At 37.7% G+C, this 26,237-nt stretch overlaps 1 long non-coding RNA gene across 1 annotated transcript in view; it reads left to right on the top strand.

Moving 5' to 3' along the window:
• Positions 1-6,693: 6,693 nt before the first annotated feature.
• LOC135412068 (uncharacterized) overlaps positions 6,694-26,237 on the top strand; it is a 122,052-nt gene continuing 102,508 nt past the window's right edge. The window contains exon 1 of the long non-coding RNA XR_010429486.1: positions 6,694-17,995. This is a non-coding gene — a long non-coding RNA (uncharacterized LOC135412068). The remainder of the gene's footprint in view (positions 17,996-26,237) is intronic.

The following is a 26,237-nucleotide window of genomic DNA, read 5'->3' as shown; positions in this document are numbered from 1 at the left end:
GAAAGCCCTTTCCCTTCTTATTTGGGGCAATCAACACTGTATGGCCAGGAAGGATCACTTTATTCTCATCCCATTTCTTATATATTCCTCTAATTATGGCCTATTGGACCTAGCAGGAAACAGGTTATTAAACCAGGTGGGTTTTTAGTCTAACCTAAATCAGCAGGAGCCAGAAGATAAGATCTTACCTCTTACTCTGTGCCTGCAGAGTCATGTCCTCTTTTCTGACTGCTCTGTTTGTGGCCCGAAAAGATGAATAATTTTTGCACAGGTGCCACTGGGTGTCATTTGGGATGAGTAGTAGGCTCTGCTCAGGGTATCCTTCAGGAAGGGAGGGAGATGTGGCCAGGGCAAGGTTCCCAGCTCTACTTTGTAACACAGGTGCCCAAGATAACTAGGTATTGCAGTGACAATCTTTCAGACTCCCAAGGCATTTATTGGGTCTATCCCTTAATTATAAACCAAAAACAATATTCTTTAGTTCATTTGTAAATATTTCTTGAGGCTACTTGTCAAGAGAATTTTTTCTGGCTTTTCAAACTCGAGTAAACTATTTTGATTATAAGATAATGTAACATAAACATGTCACTGATCATGTGAACATGTTTGTATGTAAGTATGCCACATCATTTCCATTAGCTGTTTTAAGAGGAAAATAATGTACAAAGCTGGCAAATTTCTGCAATTGGAACTCCTCTAGGTGTCCTCAGTTTCTTCCCAAGCCTTTCATACTCAACTGGTATGCCAGTTTCCACATTACTATAAAAGCTTTGGTTGTCAAAGCAATTTTCTTTGTTTATAATTTTTTGCCCCACATTAAATGTCATCATTGGTCCATGTAAACAAATAACCTTCAAAGGATTAAGTAACTCTTTCCTTTTGTCTCCTTTGTTTCTTAACTTTCATCAGTAATTCTTTACTATTGAGGTGATGGCAAAGACCCCAACTAAGGAACAATATGCATGTGTCATCTTCAAGAATACAAAAAACAACCCCAAAACAAAAACCAGAGAAAGGTCTTCATACAGAGTTGGTTAGCAAACCCAGCAATCATGCCAGCTTCCCAAATCAGTTGCCAGTTGTGTTCTGTAATCTCTTTGCCTCATATGAAAATGCTTGTTGCTAACCTTGTTGGTAGAGTTTCTTCTCTGGTGTTAACACCCACATTTCATTTCTGGATTCATTCTTTCAAATTTTTATCCTGCTGGCATGCAAACTACTCTGAGAATGCTGAGGATGGTTTCACTGAAGGAGGGCTGTCTGGAAAGGCATTAGTGTCCTAATGCAGGTGAGTCTTGTGAACCCGCACCTGAAGATGGGAATGTTGCACCAATATCCTTTGGGGGTTTTTATTTGTTAAGTCACAGTGCATGTCTAGCTTGAAGAAATATTCTTAAGCAAAGTTAATTGTGTGATTGAAATAATTTGCTTGAGAATGGCAGTTGGATTAGAAATCTCAAGTCCTTGCTGTGATACAGTGCTACACCACTAGTCCAGGAGGTCACACTTTGGCAAACACAGAGTTCATGCATTTCTTTCAGTGATAATACTGTCAACTCCAATTTACAGCAGTCTGGTTTAATGCAGAGCTTACCAATAATTTGTAGTGATCAGAAGATCAATGAGATTTAGTGTTCATGTTCTGAATGAACAAGTAAGGGTTGAATGGCCTCCTGGGAGTTCCTTTCTTGTCTTGGCTGTGACAGCTCAGAGTCCTCAAAGTTGAAGCTGTAATGCATTGATGTAATTTTAATTTTAGGATGAAAAAACCTGAACACTTGATGTTTTTTAGAGTCAGAAACCCATGAAAGTTAAATCAGGGTACTGTGTCAATGAATTTTATCCCCTTGTTTTTTAGCCATACTAATGTAAGCAAACCCTGGCTAATGGCCTCTGTTAGCAGCAGTGTACTCTGACACAGTGGTGCAGTTGTGTAGCAATCTTTCTTAAGGGCTTTCTTTCCCCCATGGGGTGACCTCTTTCCTGGCTCTTTGAGATAAATTCTGCAAGATTCTTGACCTGATCTGATGGAGGTGGAAAACTGAATGGCACTTTTAAAATCACTAGTCTCTACATGAACCCTGTGTCTGGCATGTATTGCACCTTTAAAAAATGAAATAAATAAATGCTCTCCCTGCACCAAAACTCAGCCATGGCTTTAGCATCTTCAGACATAAAGGCATTTCATGCAGCCTGTTGAATTAAAGGGATTTTCTGCCTGATTCTCATAGCTAATTTTTATGTATACAACACTAAACTTGTAAAAAAAACTTAGTCAAAGCAGTAAGGCATTAAGAATAAATTGCTGAGAGCTCCAGTGAGAAATGTGTCATGCGAAATCATGGAGGAAAGAGCCAGCAGCTGTTCATATGTTCCTGGGAGAAATAACCCTTTCACAATGAAACACAAGGATAAGACAGGGGAAACCATGTTTTACCTCTCATAAGCTCCAGCACCTTGATATAAAGCCACTTCTGATTTAGAGGGGGTAAAAGAAGGGTACTGATTTTCTGATAAGAAATGCAAATTACTCGTAATACTTGTTGCTAGTTGTAGTCCTGTAGATTGATTAGTGTATATAATTTTTTCCCACTAAATTTACAAGATTCATCTGGATTTTGGCATATTTATAGATAATTATTATGTTTATTTTTGATGCCCATGAAATACAGGTATGTTAGTGTTTGCATTTTTAAAGGAAATCATATATCAACTACTGTTTCTGGTCTAAGAACGATACAAGGACATTGTTATCCTTAAGCTTTTGTACTCAAGGCTGGTTAAGAAAGCCAAAGCAAATTCACAGTTCAAAATAACGTATTTCTAAGATTTAGGGGTTTTTCAAGAGTCAATAAGTTATTTTTACCCCACTCAAATGACACTAGATACAGAATAGTTATGGTAAACTTGGTAGGTTATTGCTCAGAATCCAGTATCTCCTAAAGTCTAATCAGTACAGGCTCTGAATGTGTGGATTTTATTAATATTCCTGAACTGAGTCATATAGACATGAGTTATTTGAGGTGGCACTGCAATTTTTCCCTAGCTACTTAATAACTGCTCTGGAAAAACTGTTCAGATTCTGGTCTCGCTGCTTGAGGAAGCTGGTACGTTAACCCACTTTGCTTACTTTGCAGTTATTTAAATTTATTATTTTGGGGAGGATTTTTTCAGAACCTTGGCCTCAAATTCGTAAAAGCTCACCTCTGGAGGAGCTTTTATCATTGTTTCATCTGCAGAGGAGGTGATAGTATAAAGGATTCTTTTGCTTTTGAAGATTCTGATAGCAAATGGCCTGAGTGGAGCAGGATTGTCTCAGGCCCTGTGGCCAGGACACAAAGCTTACCTATTGAGGGCTCTCTGGATTCAGTATTTCCGAGTCTTTCCCTGTCTCTGCCGTTTGTTGTGCTGACTGTTTTCAAGTGCATAACTGCTCCCAGTAGCCTGTAATTGCAAGGTCAGTCTAAGGTGAAGCTGTGCCTTGTTTAGGAGAAGACATGAACAGTCTGTTAGGCCATATGTTGTTGCCTTGTCCTTTTCTTGAAGCCTTTGGGTAGCTCAGCCTGTTATGTACAATGATTATGAGCACCAAAATCTTTCAGAGTATACAACTGGGGCCAGCTTAGCTCCAGTATACTTGGCAGCTTTGTAGAGTCTCAGCTTGAGTCTTAAATGGGCATAGTAAGAAAGCTGTTCTGCTCTGATACTTGATTTTGAGGGTTAGCTACTCCATATTCCCTGATTTTTCTTGCTAGCTTCTGGATTTTTATTGCAGAGAACGAAGCCCACCAGGTATCTATTTTTCCCATTTGTTTTCAATAGCATAATTTTTCCCATATCCATGGATATGACTGCTCTGTATCAGCCAGCAGCTAGTGTCTGGAGGAAAATTTTCTCAAATAATTTTTTTTTTTTTTTTTTTTTTTTTTTTAAGAACTGATACTTTCTCTGCCATGAGTGCAAAATTGAGGAAAGGATCAAACTATGTAAGGATAGTGCTTTGACAAGTAGCCTGCTTGTGGCCTTCCCCTGATGTTCAGTCTAGGTATTTGCTCTAGCTATTAATTTTGTTAGAAGCATGTAAGGACAGAGATCTGTTATTTCCGTGCTAAAAAAAAAAAAAAAAAAAAAAAAGCACAGGCTACAGCTTTATTTTAAAACAGATTATGGTTGCTAAGTAACAGTCTTCCCTAAATTGAGTGTCTTCCTCAAAAACTAATCCCAAAGTCTTAAAAAGTGAAAAATTAAAGATGCGATAAATCTTACTCAGTCCATGTGATTAACAGACATTCTGAGTTAAACAGGTCTCCCTGTTGTTGGTGGAGAAAGCTTCCACTGGCTCAATGACATGAGTATTTCTGTGCTGATTCTCATCCAGAGTAGAGAAATTTATAGTGTAACATACTTATTTGGCAAATTCATATTAATGAACTAATTACTAGATTTTTTTCCACATTACCTCCAACTTCTCACATCTGTGGTGTTGTTTCATTTTGGTCTTGAGGCAGATAAAGAAACAAATATAGGAATGAAATTGGACACTGTCATTAATTCAAAAGGAACAATGTTTCAGGCTCAGCTAATGATGGCTGCTTCCATCAGTGCCTATGTTGTGTTTCCCAGTGGATTATATTAGTTATGGGTGTAGCACAGCTCTGCTTTTTCTTGCAATGCTCACAAAAAGACAGGAAATCAGATTTAGGTTTTAGGTTGAGGACTAGAAACACATCCTTCTCCTTCACAGCCAGTGCTTAATAGTGTAAGTCACAGCACCTCTTGATCAAGTCAATAAATCTCCTGCAGTGCAGAGACACCCAGGGTAACAACATCTGAGGTAGCACCAGGGATAGAAGTGAAATAGGCAGTGGGCTCTGCACCTGAGCTACTGAGCTCTGCCTGAGGAGGTTTATTAGCTGAAGAGAAGTGCTGCACTAACGCTTTTGGACCAGGGTTAGTTCACCTCTGTGATGCTGTGCAAAGTAAGTAAATGAGCATGGTTAGGCACTTGCTTGGATGTTTAAGTTCTATCCACCCACATTGTAGACATGCCTTCCAGTAATTTTGTTGGTGAACTTGGTTAGGTTTTATGATTTCTTTCTATTTCTTTCTCATTTGAAGATTTCAAAGCTGATGACAGCTTACGGAAGCTGCCAGATATTATCGCAGTTGATACTACTTTTATGTTTGTTAAGCTTAGGGACATGATTAGACCTTGAAAACTGACTTAGAATGTGAATTTCTCATTCAAATATATAGAAAGCCACTTTCTCAAGTCTCTCAACATATTTAAATTTCTTCTCTGCTTTCCAAATGTACTTTTAAGAACAGTACTGAAGCCAGCATGCCAGCAAAATATGATTATTTTGTGTCTTTGCAATTAATCAGACAATACAGCAGAGTTATTATTTTAAGTATACTGTTTCCCAGCCACTTGGTACTTCAGGCATCTGCGCCTAGTGCACTTGCAGGGTTTTTTTTGCTCTTGAGCATCCCTGCCCATGGCAGGGAGGTTTGAACTAGGTGATCTTAAATGTCCGTTCAAAACCAAAACTGTTCTGTGATTCTGTGACTGAGCTTTTGTGTTCGGCCTCCATACATCCTGTCCTTGCTGTGTCATGCTTTTAGTGATGGTGTGCTCTTGTGCATTCATGTTTGAACTACTCTCAGCTTGTGTCTCAGGCTGAAGACTGGCTGGTTAGAGCATGTCATTGAATGGGAAGTCTTTGCAGAGTCATGTTCTCAGCTGAAGAGCTTCTGGTTCTTCTGCAGGTGACAAAAATACAACAATAGGTAACTGATGTTTTAGTGGAAGAATCCCAATTTACTCACACCCACCCCACCTCTCAGCCCCCCTCACCCGAAAAAAAGGCAAAGTATCCAGAACATCACCAGACTCAGGAAGATGGGAAGCTCACAAAACTGCATTGTAAATCAGAGACTATTAAGTTATTATTTCTGTCCCTTCAGATTTAAGTCACTGAGGGTTGTTTTGTCCTTGTCTGTCTAAATGTAATCTCCTTAGAAGCAGATTGTTTTTTAAAACGATATTAAAAACCCCTGTAAAACCAGATCCTCTCTGTTTTCTGCTCAGTAAAAGGAGTGAACTGAGAAAATCCGGCCCATTAAGTGTAACCTGTGCTGTTCCTCTGTGGAGGAATTTTTTGTGTGCATGCGTGTTAGGATCGATCTATTTAAAGCATTTTCATGAATTGTGTCCATTTAAGCAAGTAATTCAGATTGTTTGTAACAATAACCAGCTCCCTCATTACCTACCACTCCATGAATCTCTATCAACTAAAAAGTTTAACTGCTAAAAATTTTCTGTTCTCCTTCATCAAAAATATCCTCAAATCATCAATTAAAAATATTGATGAGAATTAGACCAAAAATGATCTTTGAGGAACCTCACTACTGAGTTGCCCAATTCATTAATGTCTTCCCAGTCACTTTATTTTCAGATGTGCCTGTAATACCCATTTTTAATAGCCTCAGTGGATGTTGGATGTTGCTACTTCCTTATACTGTCATTTTTAAAACAGTAAGATTTTAAAAACAAGATGTCATGTAGTACTAAATAATTTATTTTTTTTAATCCAAATATTTTATCAACAGAAATGTTACTAACATCCAAACTCATATCTTGTCAGAAAAGGTTAGTGATTCAATTGAAAAGACCTAGTTACCATGGAACTTGTTGGTGTTTTGGTTTTTTTTTTACTTTTTTTTTCATGTTGATAGTCTTTATTTTTGAATGATCTATTTAGATATCTTAGGAGTCATATCAGGTTACTCAGACTTTAAATCCTTATCAGCACCATCTCCACTTTTTTTTTTTCTACAGACTTCTAACTATGGAACCAAATCTACTTTTTTTAATCATGTAGAAATTACCTGTTTTTTCAAGAGATTTATCAATAATTAACAACATTTGGAAAAGCCCTGTATCCTTTAAAAATAGTAGATTGTACTGTCATTATCTTTCCTTTCTCATTTATATATTTGTGGCTTTCATCAGTCTTTTCAAAGCAATTTGAATAATAATAATCATAATAATTATTATTTAAGTATCATTATCTTAGTCACACCTGAAATATTGCCTTTTTTGAGTCTCTAGTAATGAATGTGTAATTTGTTCCTAGTTTCCTTAATACTTCTCTGATACTTCTGTGCTCCCAAAATACAGTTATGGCAATAGATGCTTCAATTTTTGGGAAACTGTTCTTATTGTAAAGTGTTTTCTTTAGTGTTTTCTTTACCAAATGCTGCTTGAAGGAAATAAACACGACATAATAACTGGTTTTCAATTCATCCACTAAGTTTTTATATTAGGTTTTAACACTTCTGTCACTGAAACTCAGTATTGCATTACGTCTGTTGGCTGCTGCACATGCTCACTAAACGAATTATTGTTTGCTGTTTTAAAAATTATACTTGCTATTTGAAAGGAGTGGAGTGGATGATCCCCAGTATCCCATCTTTGGTTTTGTGTGCTATAGTTCCTAAATTCTACATTATCTGCTGGAAGGATGATCTAGACACAGTGATGTACTGCGTCACTGGTAAGCTTGAATTCCACTGTCTCAGTATTATGATTCATTCCACTGGGTTTCAGTTATATTTCCAATACTTTGGGTTTTTTTCCTCTATGTATGAGTATCTTCAATTTTTCTTGCCTGTTACTTAAGCAGATAATGTTCATTGCTGGGAAATATTATTTTTTTAAAAATATGTCCTTTGAAGAGCTCAGTGTAGTTGTATTTATGTTGTGAAACTAACCTTACATGACAGAGTGTTTGTGTCATAATTAGTCTATTGAATGAAAAACCTTTCTGGCTACCCAGTCATGTTTATTACTTTCGAGAGTGAGATTTTACAAGGGTGACGCCAACTGAAGCATAAAGCTCCCTCTACCATTAAAGACTTTTCAGTTCTTCACAACCCAAAATCCTACCTCTCAGTCCCACACTAACATTTTTGCTCAGCCACAGCTAGCCTTACAGATTTAGCAAATTCCTAGTTCTTGAGGGAAAAGGGACGTTCATGACATAACTTTCTAGATATTCCCCTCCAACAGCCTAAGGTCTTCCTGGATCAGTGGAACACAGGTTGGTAAGGTGTCAGAGGCAACCAAAGGAGGCTACTGCCAGAGGAATCCCTCTTTATCATCTTTTCTCTTTCACTACTGGAACGAAGAAAACTGTCCTGGCTGTGAAATGTCCTGTCTGTTCAGCTGCCCCTGGAGCCTTCTCTCCACAAGCAGGCTCTCACAACCTTGTGGGAGGTCAGCACATTTTGAACTAGACCATAGTTCAGTTCTTTCCTCCAGTTGCTTTTTCCGTCTCTTCAGATGACTCATTCAGGATAGTGATGTACCTTAGGTCCGTCTGTGAAGATACCCTTTCAGTCAGACAGCCTGCAAATTGACACTGGAGCTTGGTACGTTAGTGAAATACATAACTTTAAGATGCATACTCAGTCTTTGGCAGGCAACAATTGCAGTGATGTCTACATTGTCACCAAAATATGAACATTAGAACACTTTGACCAATTTTGAAAATTATGAAAGTAATAAATACCTTCATTATTTTTTTTTCACAAACTCATTTCTCACAAATGAATGATTTGTCTTTAGAAGTAAAATTGCATTGTACTTATTTCTGCATGATTTCCCGAATTACCCTGAGAAGGTATAATTTTATAAGATTGACAAGAACAGGAAAAGTTTACAAGAGAGAAATAATCCATCAGATACCAATTATATTGTGTCCTGTTACTTTAGCTTTGCAGTCTAGATATCTGGTAAATTTAAAACAAACTGCTAAGTAATTTCAGTTGGGCTTTTCCTGTTATTTTTTCAGATTTTTGCTTTCCTTTCTTTTCTGCTGTCACTTTAATCATCCAGGTTTTTTGTTTTGATCAAAGTCAGAAAGATAATTGTTTTTATTTGAAAATAACTAGTACAACATGAATCTCTCTTGTCTTTTTTAGGACATGCTTATTTGTGATCTACTCTAATAATTTACAGAGATGCTTAAGAGAACCTGTACTCATGGGTATAAAACTGGCAAAACAGAAATCCCTGTTAATGTGAGAAATAACTTTCTTTCACTTAGTTTAAGTACAGTGTTGAAATGAAACATTAGTACAAAGAGATTTGTATTTTAGAGATCAAGTTATTGTGGTATTATGGTAATAATAAAACATTTTCATAGGTCATCAAGCTTATAAAGAAAATGATTGATAAGGTTAGGGAATCTCTACAGAAAATTAAGGCTATTTAACGTATTCATGACAGACCCCTGAAAACAATAAGAGCCTTATTAAGAACTTCTGTTGCTAGGAGACAGTAACCACAGTGTCAGAATAACATGTTTTTATTTCATATAAGAACTGCTGGTTAACACACATAGTTAGATAATGAGTAAGGATAGCTAGGTGATGTAAAAGACTGCATGAAATGATTAATTTGTGAGATATGAAGCTAATAAAAACTGCAGGTCTTTAAAAGCTACCTTAGCGTAGTGTGCCCCAAGAACAGACTGATGACCAAGACTTGTTTGAAGCTTGACCAGCAGTAGGTGGTTACCCTGCTCCAAAGTATTCAGGTGAAGTAGTTCCAGTTTGTAAATCAAATAAGAATGAATAAAGGTAATAAACAACTTTGAAAAATGAGGTGTTTATACAGCTGTTTAATCTTGCTGATAGAGAATCAGGTTCAGTATGGGAAAGAATAGCATGGTTCATAATGTTATAGAATAAACTAAACTGTCTAAAAGAAAAGTTTCTAAAATCATCAGGACTTTAGAGAGATACGAAGGAGGATCTGTGTCACCCAGACACATGCAGTACTCTATTCTAGGAGGTGCCAGGAAAGCTTTGGGAAGACTACAGCTAAAAAAATATCTTTGTAGAAACGATTTCGTGACTGATATCTACTAGTTACTTTAACCAGAGTAATTCTGAAATAAGTATATAAATATATGGATAGAGGAAATTTGATCTGGAAAGCATGATCCATATCATTAATGTGTAGTTATAAAAGCCTAACAGAGGGGGTGTCTTGTTGAACTTCAACAAGGTACATCATAAAGCTCACACCACACTTTGGTTGTGTACATATTCTCCACAGTGATCCTGTTTTCCCAGTTTTGCTAGCATTAGGGGCTCCTTATAGGCCACGTTGACCACATTCAGCTGGACTCCAGGCAGATACAGGAGCCTCTGACTCCACTCGCCTGGTTCCCCTTAGCATGGGTTCTTTGAACTGGGAAGTATATAGGCTTTGGTGTATAGGTTGTATATGCAGGAGAAGATATTTTTTAACAGCGGGGTCCTGTTATTCTCCCAAACATCTTTTCTACATCTGCTTTGCATGGAAGCAGCATGCAAGCTGGATGTAGCCCCTAAGCAACCAGTTTAGGCACACTAAACTGCTCCTCTAGTTCTCCATTTGTCATTTCAAAGTCGGGAAAAACTCATAATTAGTGTTGCCTGTGCAGTTCTAAATCTGTTTCAGTGTGTATGTCCATCCTGATAAGAGTGTTTAATTACATAGTCGTGGCCATTTTTTTCTCAGTCAGTGAGAACCATCAGTCCTATAGCTATTGAAAACTCTTCCTGTTACATGTTCTTAGGCCTCACTCATTGCTGGATAGACAAGTCTTGTTAATTCTCCTGGGTCTTTTCAGTGGTATTTATCACTGTTGTGTTTCATGTGTCTTTCAAATAAGAATGAATGTCTTTTCATATGTGAAAGGTTGCTACTGTTATCATTCTATAAAGAGGAATAGAGAAAAATGGTTGACATTAAAGTTGCTAATTTTGAGCATCCAATCTGAGTTGTCTACAGCTTGGTATTTGAGTCAACTACAATACTACTGAAGCCCACTGACTTCTGCACAGCTTTTCCTCTGGATGGCTTCTCCTTATTGTCTAGGATCATCAGCAAGGACACAGACTGCTCTGTGACCTGTACTTGAGATCTCCAATACTGGCCCAGAACTGCGATTGCTGACAAAACCTAAATCCAAAATGGACTTTGTTATTCTGAACCATGAATTCTCCCTGGAAACACACGTACTGTATATGCTTTCTGAAGGTGACAGATACCATCTTTCAAAGAGGGGAGGAACAGTTAACACCTCTTTTCTTATCCAGTATGCTATCAATTACAATTCCCAACTAGGCTGAGACAGGGGCTCCTATTTTTGTTCTTTCTGAGGGTTTGCAAACCTATCTGATATATTGGGGATTATCTCTACCCTACCTGCAAATTATGTTGGAGCTGGAACATCTTACTAACTCCTGTTAAAATGGTTACATTTTCATGCATAAGAGTTTGGGGCTGGGTATTTTTTGTTTGGTTTTTTTTTTGGGGGGGGGCAGACAGGGAGTTAAACTCATTTGAGGGTGGAAGAGACGAATGTGAGTCTTTCACTTAAATATCAGAATATTCATGTGCTGACATTAATATTTCACTGTATTGTAGCTCCTGTATAACAGAAGTTCTTTAGCTGGAACAAAATATCTGACCAATGCTCTTGACTGAATCACCCCATGCCCTGTTTTCTCCAACCTCACAAAAGAACTCAGTTTTAAGTCCAAATACCCAAGTGTAGACAGATAAAGCAGAAATAAAACAGTGACATTTTGGATGGATTTACTAAAGCCCCAAACAAGTGAAAATGTAATTTTATGATGGAACCTTTTGGTGATACTTTGTCTCCTGTTTTAACTTACTGTTATTTAAATTGCTGCAGCAGAACTGAGAAGGGGGAAAGTTTCTGACTGTTTGTTTTTCTTATAATGAAATAATTTAAATATCCACAATAAGAACCGTAGTATATTTGGCATTGCCCTTCTTTGTGTACAGGTAGTTGGGTCACACTCATTCTTTCCCCTTTAAACAGGAGTCTTAGCATAAGGTCACAATAGCTGTGAGCAAGTTTATAAATATAGAATAGGTTTTATTTGAAATACTGTTTTGGAATAACAGGTGATTATTCTTAGTTTAAAGTTTTTTTTCAAAATTAAGAATTTATAATTATGAAAACTGAAAAAGCGTGCAACATTAGCAAGAGCTTAACCAGAAGGAAGGAAAAAAAAATTTGAACTGATTTTCATGAATTAGGGAGTTTTTTGGAAATTTCATTGGTCTTATTGATGGGAACCTTTTGAAGCTCAATCAAGACAAATGCAAAGCCCTGTACCTGGACAGTAAGAACACCTCCAGCACAAGCTGGGGGACAGCTCTGGTAAAGAGACCTGCGGGTCTTGGTGGACCACAAGCTGAACAAGCTTGAATAAAAGCAGAGTTGCAAGATTGATTCCCATGCTATTGCTGGACAATTGCAGGTTTAGCACACTTGTATATCTGGCAGCATTTAGGACTTAGACTTCTGCAGGGAAAGAAACATACAAAGTAAGTACTAAGTGCTGACCATATTTTATTAAAGCATGGCCTACGAGCTTTGACTAGAGCCTTTTGCAGCTTTGGTGACTGTAAACTTTAGCCTTGGCTGAACTGTCAAAAGAACAGATTCCCATGGGATAGTCAGTAAGTTTGATCACATTTTCCATGTATCACATCTGCGAGCCTGCCTGTTAAAGGCAAAAATAAACAACAAACAAACCAGTTTTCATGCCGCAGAACTTCTAAAATGTCTAAATCAGAAGAGTATCAGCAAAAACATTGCAGACTGAGAATTCATTTTGAGGGTTTTACATAGCTTAATCCAATAACTGGCTGTTATATCCCAATGAAAGAGTAGCCAACTGTCTAATTTCTTTAGTCTTACTCAATTGTTTTAGCTTTATCCTCTGAAAGATACTTCAGAAGACATGATCAGTAAAAAAAAGCAGCGTTTGCTCTACAAGGTTTACTAGTCTGGGCATAATGTGATGCTAACAACTAGGCTGACAGTTTCGGTACTCACGCTCGTTTGTGTCCAACTGGGGAGGTACATATAGAAGGGTTGTTTCTGCTAGTCTATATCTCTCTGCCAATGCCATATCGTACAAAGAATAAGCTGTGATTATAATATATGTGATGTGGGAGGTCTTGAAATAAGTTTTAATCTCGGTGATTGTCAGGAGAGGCTGAATGGCTTTAGCACAGAGAACTGAAAAGTGTATTTCTGAATTGGTTTCACCTTTATTTCAGAGAAATCAGGAGGGTGGCAATTTCATAATTTCTTACAAGTGTTATAAAGATCTAGAGAAGAATACTGTTCATTTGAATTTGGAAGAGAATCCAAGTGAATGCTTTGCATCAGTAAACTTCAGAGTGCTCTAGTAATTCGTCGTGCTTCACAGGAAGAAAAGCAAATTGAAGGAAGTGTGTGTGTAGTGTTCTTAGCACAGTTCTGGATTTAGCTGAACTTTACTCTTCAGTTCACTGGCTTGCATGACATTAAGAAGACAAGAAAGGTCAGTCAAATGGCAACATCAAAAAGGTTCTTAAATTCCAAGGATGGCTCTTGACTTTGGCCAGGCTGGTGAATCCTTAGCTAATTGTCATGGTATACCAGCAGACAAGCACTCCACTCCATATGTAAAATTATGTTCTTTTGATTTTTAAATAACATGCCATGATATAGCAACATTCCTGAGTTCCCACCACAATAAAACAGATTTTTTGAATTTGCTACTTAAGATTTCTAACAGATTCTAAAAGACAGAGGCTTTGATTTGTGTAAAGCTATTCATAGTACTGTTTAAGTTTTGACCTTCCCCTTGATGTGATTAGAAGTGGGAATATAATTAATATTTCTTCACTAGGGCCAGCAGGTCAGTAGTTGCCCAGGAAAGGAAAAATGTAATATCTATGCCAAGTAGGAGCTCTGCTTTTTGAAGTTCTTTCTTGTACCAAGTGGGGTTTCAGTTTGGTAGATAAGGGAGCTGTAATCAAAACCTCAAAATGCAAAAATTAAGGACTCTTTGAACTACTTACATTTGACCTACAAGTTTCTTTAATCTCAGTGTATCTCCTGAATAGACCTTTAGCCAGTTTCACATACAGTTATTCACTATACTCAACTCTTCTTCACATGAATGGTGCTGAAAATTGTAGTAAGGCTGGCAAGCTTCCAGAGTTAGCAAACTGTTACAGGAGCACCTTCATTCTTTGGAGAGCAAACAGTAAAGAATAAAGGAGTGTTTCTCAAATGTCCACAGATGGAAATTAGCCCTGATCATTTATGGGTGGGTGCTAGCAGAATAGTGGCATAAATTAAAAATACCAATAAAATACTATTCGAGTGATTTAATTGAAGACATCAAGGCCAACTAGTTCAAGAAAGAAAATGAAAAGAAATAATTCCAGAGATGACTGCTGATTTAACTTGTTGCAATTAATACACTTCAGTGCCCTTGAAATGCCTCAAATTGATGAATGCAATGGTAATGACTACTGAATCCATCAAAAATAAACACATTCATTGTGGCTGACTTTTGAATTTAAAACAACCAGAACAGAAAGTTAAGCCATCAGGCAAATTTGAGGCATCTCACCCCTGGAGTGTTCTCATTTCTTGTGTAACATAACGCCTGTGCACACTTAGTAAGAGGAAACTGGAGTGAATGGGCAAGACCTACAGAGGTGATGAAAACCATCATGTAACAGAGTTTTCTGTAAGTTCCTAAGAGAGATTTATGCATCAGTTCACTTCCAGGCTGAATACATTTTGCAACTGTGGGTGTGCATGACCACTGAGAGAAACTTTTCTGTGCATAAGTACATATTGATTGTTTCTAGGTACTCCACCATGAGCATTACATTTGTTCTCCCAAGGCAAAAAGCCAAGTTACTCCTTGGAACTATTTTTTGGATTCTGTTAAATGGCATTTAACAGAATGTATTGTAATGATTCAAACAGCTGAATGGACAGATCCTGGCCAGACAAATTAGTGCCCTTTAAAAATTTTGTGAACACTGGGCCTACTTTTTGTTATGCAGTGGAATGAGAAGTTTCAATGCCTTTAGAAGACCTGCAAATAGATGCCACTGTGGATGCATACCACATCTTAAAGCTGATATCCCAGAATTCCAGATACTGAATCAACAGCTATTGTATGGGTGGCTTCAATTGCAGTATAAATACATATAATGATAATAACAGCATTATAATTGATTGTCTAATAAAAAATATTAAACAATAAACCTGAAAGCTAAATGTAGGATAGAATATTTCAGTTGGAAGGGATCTACAGTGATCATTTAGTCCAACTGCATGATGGCTTCAGGGCTGACCATCAGTTAAATACGTTAAGGGCGTTATCCAAATGCCTCTGAAACACTGAATGCCTTGGGGCACCAACCACTTCTCTGTGACTGAAATGCAGGATGGAATCCCTAAGAATCCCTTATAGGTAACTGCTCCAAAGAATTGCACCTTAGTCACATGGTTCCATTTTATAAGGAAAGACTGTACTAACTTTCACTACTTTATTTATAATATAGTTACTGTTTTTTATTTGCTCTGAAAGATACATAGGGTTTTTTTTGGGGGGGAAGAGGGGAGGCTGGGGGGAAACCCCTTCTGACTATATTGTTCCAGCCATCTTAATTTTAAGTTATAATGGGCAAATTCCCAACTTTCTGGTATTCTCTGTTAGAAGCCAATCCCAAGCCTGTCACTCTGATGGTAAGGAAGAAAGTCTTTGGAGAGGCAGCATCTCATTTGCAGTGAATTCCTGGATGGTTTTTCTTAAATTGGCTCTTCCCCAGGAGTAGCTTAAATGTGGTTATCCATTTAAATAGTTTACTACTGGGAAAACAATGCTCTATAAAGTACAAGATCTCATTTGCAAAGGAGGTCCTGGGGACTGAAAGTGGATATACACGTGCCATGTGTTGCAGTCTCCATCTTCTTCTTTTCCTGCTGTTCAGAAATAATTTGAAAATTACCTAAAATAGGAACAGTGTATTCAATGGCTGATCAACAGGCTCAGATCTGTCTCCTCAGCAGAACCTGCAGTGGTAGCCTCCAGCAATAGTTCCTGTAGTCCACAGAAAAAAAAGAAACGAGTGGTTATTGGGAGGAACAGCACAGCCTCTTCCCAGGAAGGATGTCTCAGAGGAAAGGCTTGGCTGTGGTGTGTAGGAGCCTCTGGCCATGACTGTACTACTAAAGTGGATATGCCTAGGACTGTTCTTTGGTCATGAGAGCATCTGCCCATAGCAGCTTGTGTCCATGCTGATTTAAAAAAAAAGAGGGGGAAAAAAAAAGGAATAAGTCTCATGCTCTGAAACAGAGAGGCTGCCTCAAAAATTTCTGGCTGGGTGATGCTCTCTTGAATCATGCCTATGCTAAAGTATGCCAAGGATAGGTCTGAGAGCAACAAAAGTTACTGGCTTTCAGTACAACATCTCTTCTCAGAGATCCCTTGGAATTATATAATAAAAGGGTTTTCTCTTCCCCTAATTTAGGTACAGAATAAACTAAATCTTTGGGTCATTCATGCTTATTAAAGAGCCCAAACCATGAGCAATAAAAGTTCTAGGGAGACAAGGCTGCTTTCATACATCCAACGTTTCTTCACTTGACATTATAGAGAATATCTCTGAGGAAATATACTTCAAAACCATAACAGGCACAATGACTGCCCTGAAAATAACAGCCCTCTTATTAATGACAAATGAGCACTGGCTCTTGTTACTTATATGCTTCCTTGAAACATCAGAAAATGTTTTAAACACTATCACAAAGTCCAGTAATGTGATGATATTTGTTGGAACTAAACCTACTATCATCTGTAGTTTTAGTTTTATTGTCCAACAGAATTAAAAAAAAAAACAAACTCTCAGAAGTAATTGTCTATGTTCTTTTTGGTTTGTTTTTTTTTATTTTATTTTTTTCTTTTAATTTTATTTTACTCAATGCTCCTTTCAGCCTGTTGTGCATTCCATGTTTGGCTGCAGTCTTTTTGGAGAGTTTAAAAGACTTCAGAGACACATCTTAGAGTTTTAACACAGCTACAAAGTGTTGGGACAAAATGGGGAGATCTTCAAATGCGAGTAATTCTCTGCTGTAGTGTCTATAGCAACAGTGGTACACACTTTTCTTAGCATACTATTAGCATTAAAATTTAATAACATGTAGGGGATATCTGGGCTGTTACACATAGATGAAGAAGACAAAAGTCCTTTTCAGGTAAAGTACATAACTTCAAAATATGCATATTTCTCCCGTATATTCCTCATTTTTTCTGTCATCTATTTTATCATAAACAAAAACTAATTACAGTCTCTGAAGGAAGCAGTAAAATTAAAGAATGCAGGTACCACTCCTAGGTTTTCCAAATTCTCTAAAAAACAGTGATTTAGATTTTCTAAATTGACACAGTTACTATATTCAATAAATTATTTTTATTTATTTTTGAGAGGGTAACTTGGAGAAGTGAGTTGAAGTTTCATATACTTTATAAACCCAGCATTTTATCATCAACTGTTTGTGTTCTTCCCTAAACAATGGTTTCTATTAGTGTCTTGTACGATTACATCTTTTTGATTATTAATGGGTTCATAAAATATATTTTTTTTACCCTATTTCTATTTCATTGTTCATTCTATCTGGGAAGGAGTTTTCTTTCTAAAAAGACAAAGAGCCCAGTTGCCTGAATGTAATTGTATTCACAGTTTACTTTAAGCAGAAATTTTAGTTGATCTAAAGTAAAAAAAGGTTGGTTTTTAGCTGTAAGCCAAGTCAACAGAAGCTGTGCTTTCCCATTTTTCCCTTTTATTACCTAATTGTTATTCCTTATTGCAAAGTGTCTGCCATTATGTTATTTATTTATTTTGCAGCAGGTTCCTTTTCCTTTACACTTGTTCTAAGGGGTAGTAAACCCTTAATGCCACAGTGACCAATGGTAAATCACGGTGTCTGACACTAGGAGACAAAAGAAGCAGGAGGAATCTGTGAAAAATGCCTGCAAGAAGCGAAGCACAGCATGGATGGAGATGATTCACATCTCTGCAGTGAATCTTCAGTAAAAGGTAGCAGAGCAGAACCAAAGACCATTTTCACTCATCTTGAATTCATTTCCCCTGATCTCTAAAGTATTTCCCTGCTACCCACCAGAGCTTTGAACCAGGCTGCATGTCTGAGTACTGCTTTTTTCTTTTTTTTTTTAATTTCCCAAAAAAAGTGAGAGTAAAAAGGGTAGCTAACAGAGGGACAAGCTGCATGCAAGGAATGCAGAAAAGAAACCCATTTGGATGTCTGTCTCTCTGTCTATTCCTTAAAACTTTCTCACATTTTTGTGCAATCTGATTTAGAATAAAAAGTTTTTCAAAAACATGTAATAACCTTAAGTTCCTGAGTCACTTAAATGCTCTTGGAAATGTTGCTGGAAGTGGACGCATCCATACTTAAACAAAAAATGCTTTCTATTTAACAAAGCTGCTGGTAACTTTTGATCTATTTTTATAGTTATTTTAGCTGTTTCCTTGAAAAATGAGTCTTTTTCTTTTGCTTTTGCAAGTATTTTAATGTCTGATTTACTAACTTAGGACTACCTTATTCCTGTACAAGTCTATATAAATCTGCATGTTACTTTTAATCAAGGAGAATCACACTTGTTGCTCTTCATCCTGCAAAGCTATAGACACATGCATATGTGAGTCACTCACAGACTCAAAGTAAATTTAAGCTTGCACAGATAAAATTACTTTGAGTTGGGAGTGACCTCATGGATTCCTCTGTTCTTTTCTACAACTGCAACCATGGTGCAAGCTGATTTTCCTTGGGTTTACGCTAGTGTTAGCATAGCTGAAAAAATACTCTGTATTTTCCTGCATTCCTGGCTGAAAGCTTTTCTGGCATTCCAGCTGGTGTCTGCAGGTCAAGAGACTTGGGACCCAAGTCTGAGTGCTTTCTGATTAACTTCAGCTGAAGCTGGAAAAATCAACACAAGAGTTTGCTACTATTAAGGTATTCAATCTGGATTCCTCACATGTACAAGTTTAAATTTAATTGGGAGTGGATTACCTTATTAAATTCTTTGGAGAGGTGCCTGAATTTTTCCTAGCAGTTGAAGCTCTGTACTTGTTACCTAGACTGTCCACGACTGAGACTTCAATAGTCATCATCTAGGCCCCCTCTTTTCTTATGGGAGCTCTTGGCTGCTGTTCACTTTTGCAACTGAATTTTGGATCCTTCTAAAAGAAATAATTTTTTTTCTAAAACTTCTGGGTATGCAGAAGTAATACTATTGTTACTTGTGTGCTACTACATGATGTAACTTTTGTTATAAGATTAGTCTAAATACGCTGTTAAAAGTTTAAAAGGGAGCTGCGAAAAAGCCTGTGGATCTGAATCTTTGCTAAAGAAGCAGTAATTTACTACCCAAAAAGGGATAGACAGTTAGGGCTGGAATTTTTAATGCCACAGGAAAGTAAAAAATGGCTCATTTCTTCATGCACAAACAGAACAGAATCTTTTTATGCTAAGCACTCTGCTTTATGAACACACACAAGGGCCCCTGTGCTTGTGTCTTAACAGAATAAGCCTACCAATATAATATATATTTTGCTCATTGATGCTATATATTGTAAGGGTTTTTACTGCAGAAGCACTTTTGCCTTGCCTGGGTCAACAAATATAACATCAACCTTTTTACTTTGCTACCATCAGTGATGTTCTAGGGCCTAATAGCTAGAGGTGGGTCTCACTGCATGTCAGAGTGACTGCAGTGAATATAGAATGCTCAGCCTGCCCTGTCTCAGATCTGCAGCTACAGCTCAGGGTGGCAGACAAAGGGAAAAGAGAGAAAACATGTGCATGTGTGCAAGCGTAGGCAGTATTAACAGAAGGGAATTAGCTGGCTTAGAGCTTTGATTATCAACTACAGAGAGTTTCAGCTCTGGTCTCTCGTCTGAATCAGTCAAATCCACGATATCCAAAAGTAGTTATCAGCTGATGATTATCTGATTGCTTGTGAAGTAATAAGTTTGAACTGGGCTCCCCCAGCGAGACTCACCTGGTGTCTGTGCACCCTTTCCCAGGTGCTCTGGGGCCAGTCGAGGAGGTGATGACCCCAGGCAGCCCCAGCTACCTGTAACCCTCCCTTTGCTGATGTGAGGGCTGCCTCTGCCACAGGCCTGCTGCTGAGTTGCTGGTGTAGTTGCTCCCAAACACATCTTGGTTAAAATGAGCCAAATAACCTAAGAGTATCGGCTAATCTGGCTGGATCTGCCAGGAATGGTGGGGAGATGGCAATCCAAACTCTTCTGCCAGCAGGTTGGAGGAGCTGGTGGGCTGCAGCAGTGGGACTGGCAGGTGGGGCTGGGATCAGCAATCTGTGCAGCCAGCACAGCTTCATCTGCAATGGGATTGATGGGGATCTACAAATACAAATCTGCTTCCTTCATTCTTGTGATAGCTCCAACCTATTTCCAGGGAATAAATCAAAGTAAGAAATCACCCACTTGGCCTTACCATCCTTTGGTTTTTTCTGTTATGGATGTCAGTGAGTTAATGACTGTGACTTAATCTATTAAGACTAAACTTTGGTCCCATTACAAGAGCAGACAAATAATCATTGCTTTCTGTGAAATCAGAGGTTAGTTCTTAAATTATGAGAGAGTTTGTAATTCCTTGACCTGCAACAAGACAAAGGTGCTCAGTGCAGGGAATATAAACACTTATCCTGGACCAGCCTGAAAAGCAACTACTCCTGTGGCCATTCCTTACACCTGGTCAAAGTGAGTGGGGTAGAGTGTGGAAGCTCCTGGTTTCTGCGAGTCCTGCAGCCAGGACAAGGGTTGTGATTTCAGTAATTTTGACAAGCACTGAATTCACTATTAAACATTTAAAAGGGAAGAGTGAGAAGTAGAGATTTTCTTTTGGTTCCAATATTATAAATCATGTACAGTACTAATGGCATGAGAAAGTTCTATGGGAGGGAGCAGCAGCAGCTATCCTAGAGACAGGCGTGAGGTGTGGCCCTGAAGTTTGCTTTTCTGGAGCCTCTTTCTCAGCATGAGCTGCAGGTAATAACCATGTAAAAGAAGTTGTCACCTTTTGGCCTCTGCACTTTTAGCTCTCAAATAATGACCAAAAAGTGAATTCATCAAATTAAAAGTTTACATCTGTCAAGCTATAAATACATAGAAGAAAAGTTCTGTTGTTCAGCAATGTTAAAAAGAAGTTGAAAAGCCTCTGCACTGGAGCATAGTCGTGATTAGATAAGAATACATTTTTAAAGAGCATACTCTTGCTTTAATTAAATTCTCAATATAATCCTAATTTTTTCTGTCTCATTATTTGAAGTGCAACATATGTTAACTCCACTAAAACCAACGCACTGTCACTGTTCTCTGTGTGTGTTTTACACGTATCTCCCCCAGCCGTATCACCTGTCAACAAGTTGGTTACCTCTAATGATCTATTTAGTCATGTGGTTCCCATTATTTCAAGGTTTAAGTTCTTTTTCTGACAGAGGAGGCAGGTAACTTTGGGATGGAGGTGTGCGTTAATATTACAGTTAGGCTTTAATGAACCAAGTTCATCTGAGGAGAATGATTTCACCACCACTGCTGGCTCAGAAGCAGGACATCTCCTGTCTCCCTTGGTTGACAGGTACTGTGCAGTTTATCAGTTGCAAAGTACCATCGAGTTGCCCTCCCTGTAAGGATTTCCACAGAGCCTGCCTGCTGTGCCTCCACTCCAATCCACCCTCTGTTCCATCCCCCTTAGCGGGTGCTTGCTGTTGTATAAGAATCATTGTGGAGCTGCCAACTGCATTCCATCAAGGAGTAGCAGCTGCATTTTTCCCTAAAATGTCCTTACCATTATAAGGACTATTAGAATATGAATATAACTTCTCAGTTTCCTTTAATTGTTACCCCCAGCTGTCTTCCCACTGTACAAAAGGGTAGCTGTTCTGTGGGCTTTCGTGTTTGAGAGGTTTCCAAGGAGGGTGAGAGATGATCCTACAGAAAAAAACTTAAGATAGGGATTTTGGACGGAAGTTGTGAAAGGAGGGAAATCTGAATTACAGCCGGACTGATGATGCTGTCACAATGCGCATTTGCCAAAATCTGGAGATGTTGCTGTGCTGGTGTACTTTCTGAAGAAATATTGTAGGACAATACCATCTGTCCAGGATCTGTAAAGTTCTTTATTGATTTACTGGAGTCAGTATTGTTAAGGTTTTATTTTCAAGTATTTATTTAAAGTTGTATCTGCATGTGAGTGTTCACAATACTGTATATTTTTTATTTATTTCTGTTTACTGTGTCTAGTAAAAGCACAGACCAACACTTACCAGAGGTGATATACAATCTGTTGTTATTTTAACATAAATGCTTACTGTTCAGCACCTGCATAAGATTAGCCATGACAGCTGATGATTTAAAATGTATGATGCATCATGTTGTCAATATAATTTCAGCTCCAAAACCACACAAATTCTATTTTAATCTTCCTATCTTTTCACATATAATTTTAAACAAAGAGCAACTCTGGACTCTTCTGACAATTTTATATCTTATTGCATTGTATAATGTGGATTATATACAACAGAGAAAAGTACAGTTTCCCCACAGACTCTGCCCTGACAGATTTGCAGCCTGCTGAATCCTGCAAAGAATTGAGGATGCGCACTACAATATCTCGTCTCCTGCAGTATGCTGTGAACTTTCAAGTTGTTTTCACTGTGTAATTGCTACAGTTTTTAAAGTCATGTAATAGTGGTAGAAGACTAAGTGATATAAAAAAAAAATACAATTCATGAGCAGTGTTTTTACATTTAGAGTAATACACATTGTAAATCAGATCATTGTCTAGTTTGCTAATATGTGGCATATTGTGCTGCGACGTAAAACTAGAGCAGACCACTTACCAAATCTGGAGTGCTATTACTTAATTGAATGCATGTCACGTGCCAGAAAAAAGCAGACATAATATATACGAAGACGAAAGTGGAATAGGATGATGTGATGGAGAAAAGCATAATGCTTTTTGATTTGACACTAGATGATGAAGTGGCCACAATTTATATATTTTGACCCTTGTCATTCACCTATTTCATGCCAGCAATGGTATTTATTAATTTATCGTCAGCATTTAAAGTATTAATATTATAACTTGTAAATATTACAGTCAGATGCAGACTTGTATATTTTAAATCAGTGGTGAATTTATCACAACACTGCACTAAAGAAACCATGGCCTCAGGATTTAAAACCAAAATTAGTAATGAAGTAAAGAAGTTGTTAGTTAGTGTGTCGGTGTCAGATTTGGCAGGGCAAAGCCAAGTAATTTTGTAAATTTATTCTCTCCCCCACAAAGATTGCCTAAGCTAACTATTAATAATTTGATATTTACTATTTAATGAGCTCAGATTTAAGCAAATACATTTTCATCTGTATGTTTATCCTTATGAAAGTATAAACTGATGTATTATGCAAATGGTCTCATCTCCAGTAAAACCACTAGCTTCCTTCATTCATGCTGACTTGTCTATGTGCTCCCATGTTGACACCTTCATTTTGAATATCCCTCTAATCCCTTATTTATTGATTTATAGCCATCTCATCAAGAAAACACTTCCTTGCAGCTTATTTCACTTCTGTTGACTAAAAGATGTTGATAAAAAGCAGCCTCTTCCCAAGGCAGCTTTGGACTTGCTGCGCTTGGGTTCATGGACAGCTCAAGAATTTGCTCTTGCGTGCTCTTGGTACTGTGAGAGAAAATCAGGTTTTAAATAACCTCAGCCAAATCATCCCTGTCATGGAGAGTGGCCAAGCCAAGAAAATTTCTGTATGATGTAAAGAAACAAGTACAGTAAAGTGGCAAAATTGATACTGATGACTAGAGCACACTCACAGAAAACAAGTGTGTGTAAACTGAACATGTAGAAGTAGGAGCATTACAGACCCCTTTGAAGGGTGTGACTACCGTAAGCCATTAGTTCGTGTCATGATTCAACCCCAGGCCCATACAGCCACTCACTCACTCCCCCGATGGGATGGAGAAGAGAATCAGAAGGATAAAAGTGAGAAAATTCGTGGGTTGAGCTAATGACAATTCAATAGGTAAAGCAAACGCCAGACTCACAAGCAAAGCAAAACAAGAAATTTATTCACCACTTCCCATGGGCAAGTGTTCACCTATCCCTAGGAAAGCAGCGACCCATCATGCGTAATGGTGACGTGGGAAGTCAAATACCATCACTCCAAATATCTCCCACCTTTCTCCTACTTTCCTCTAGCTTTAAATGCCATATTGTGTGGAATATCCCTTTGGTTAATTAGGGTCAGCTGTCCTGGCTGTGTCGCCTCCCAATTCCTTGTGCACCCCCAGCCTTCTCACTGGGGCAGCATGGCATGAGGAGCAGAAAAGGCCTTGACCCTGTGCAAGCACTGCTCAACAATATCTAAAAAAATCTCTTTTATCAACAGTGTTTTGGTCACAAATACAAAACACAGCCCCATACTAGCTACTATGAAAAAAATCAACTCTCTCAACCAAAACCATCTTGACTTCCCACCTCCCATTCATGGTTGTCTTTTCATACTACTCCCTGAAATCCAGGCAAGAGCTTTTCATTTAGGTAACTCTTTGTAAACTCCCTAATGCAATCTTAGGAAGTGGGGAAAATAGTGCAGCAGTATTAGGACAGTATAAATAGTAGTACTTGCATCATTCTTTCTTTAGAAGCATGCACTGATTAATCCTTATGATTATTTTCCTATTTGAAGAAGATGATATAATATAAAAATATTAATAAAATAGGCTTTTGACTTAAGTACTCCTCACTCCAGAAGCTTCTGGAAAGTAGATGTAAATGTCCACTAACCCCATATACAACAAAAAAGGCTGGGTCTAAATTATTTATGTGGTGTGCTCAGTGGGAGGGGGATAAACAAGGCACAGACAACAGTTGCTGCTGTGGGATGGTGCTGAGCTTGTCACTGACCCTGGTGTGAAAAAATGCTGCATGGAGGGATTGCAGATGAGCCTGTGCATGAGGGTCGAGGACCATGTATTTGTTGTGAATGTTTATAATTTCTCTGATAATAGATTATCACGTACAATGCAGGGAACAAAGAGCAACTCTCACCTCTCCTTCCCTTGAATAGCAAGTCACCTTATCTTGTGATGTACAAGGCAAAATAATTGCATCTCAAATGTGTGGTGCATTTTTGTTTAGAAGGTTAGCACGAAATTGATTTATGAAACAATTTTCCCTGTTTATGTCAGAGAGGCCGTTTTCTGGTGAATAATTAGATGTGGGTTTCTCCTGTATGGTGACATACACTTTTGTGAAGATAGGAATAGTTGTTGCTTTTCATTACATAAATCTCAGAGGAAATTCTGTCTAGTTGCTCGTGAGAAATTTTTTTCCTGTGACATGATTTCAAAGATTGATTCTAGGTGATTTTGGAAGAGTAATTTTTTGAATTGTGTTTACCTGTGCTCACAGTGACATGCAGTAAACAATGATCTTGTGCTACTCTAGAGGTAACTCTCCCCTTTTTATCTCAAAATCAATTACTTGTTAATCTGAGATTAACATATATGAGAATACCTGTACAATATAATTGCATAACATGGAAAAAAATTGTCCTCCTGGTCCTCAAGCTACCCCCAGGCTTTCAGTTTGGTAGTGGGCAGCTCAGGGCAAAAATACTCTCCTGACTTTGTGCCTTTATTTTATTGCAGTCATCTATCAGAGGCAGCCACGGTTTATGCATACTGATTGGAGTTTTTTTCATCCTTTTACATAGATTTTTAGGTAATTTTTCAAACTTTGCTACCTAAAGTTATGTACCTAAATTATTGCTTGTTTTTTCTGGGTATCCATTTTAATCATGTAAATACCGGATTAGATTCAGATGTCCAGTAGATTTAATCTCCTAAACTTGAAATAGTGCTCTGCCTTTTATTAGACATTGAATTGTACCTTTTTTTTTTTAAATAGTTGTAGGGTTTCCAATGAGTTTCCTTAAAATATAATTCAAATCTCATAAAGTTTAAACAAGAAAAGCTGAACATTAAATGAGCTATTTACTCTTTATAGCCTTATAGTCAATCTTGGAATACAGCAAGCAAAACATACAGAACATGTTTGATATGTTATTGGCATATTAACACTAACATTTTTAAAAATATTATTTTTATGAATTTCTTAGATCAAGTGATTTTAAATGTACTATACAAGAAAGGAATTATAATCCATTGAATAAGATGATGTTGGGAAAAATCAGACTCAAATTTTAAGAAACTGTG

Source organism: Pseudopipra pipra, chromosome 3, assembly GCF_036250125.1.
Source record: "Pseudopipra pipra isolate bDixPip1 chromosome 3, bDixPip1.hap1, whole genome shotgun sequence".
Lineage (NCBI taxonomy): Eukaryota > Metazoa > Chordata > Aves > Passeriformes > Pipridae > Pseudopipra > Pseudopipra pipra.
Note: the sequence above shows the minus strand (reverse complement) of the source record. Positions and strands in the feature narration are given on the sequence as shown.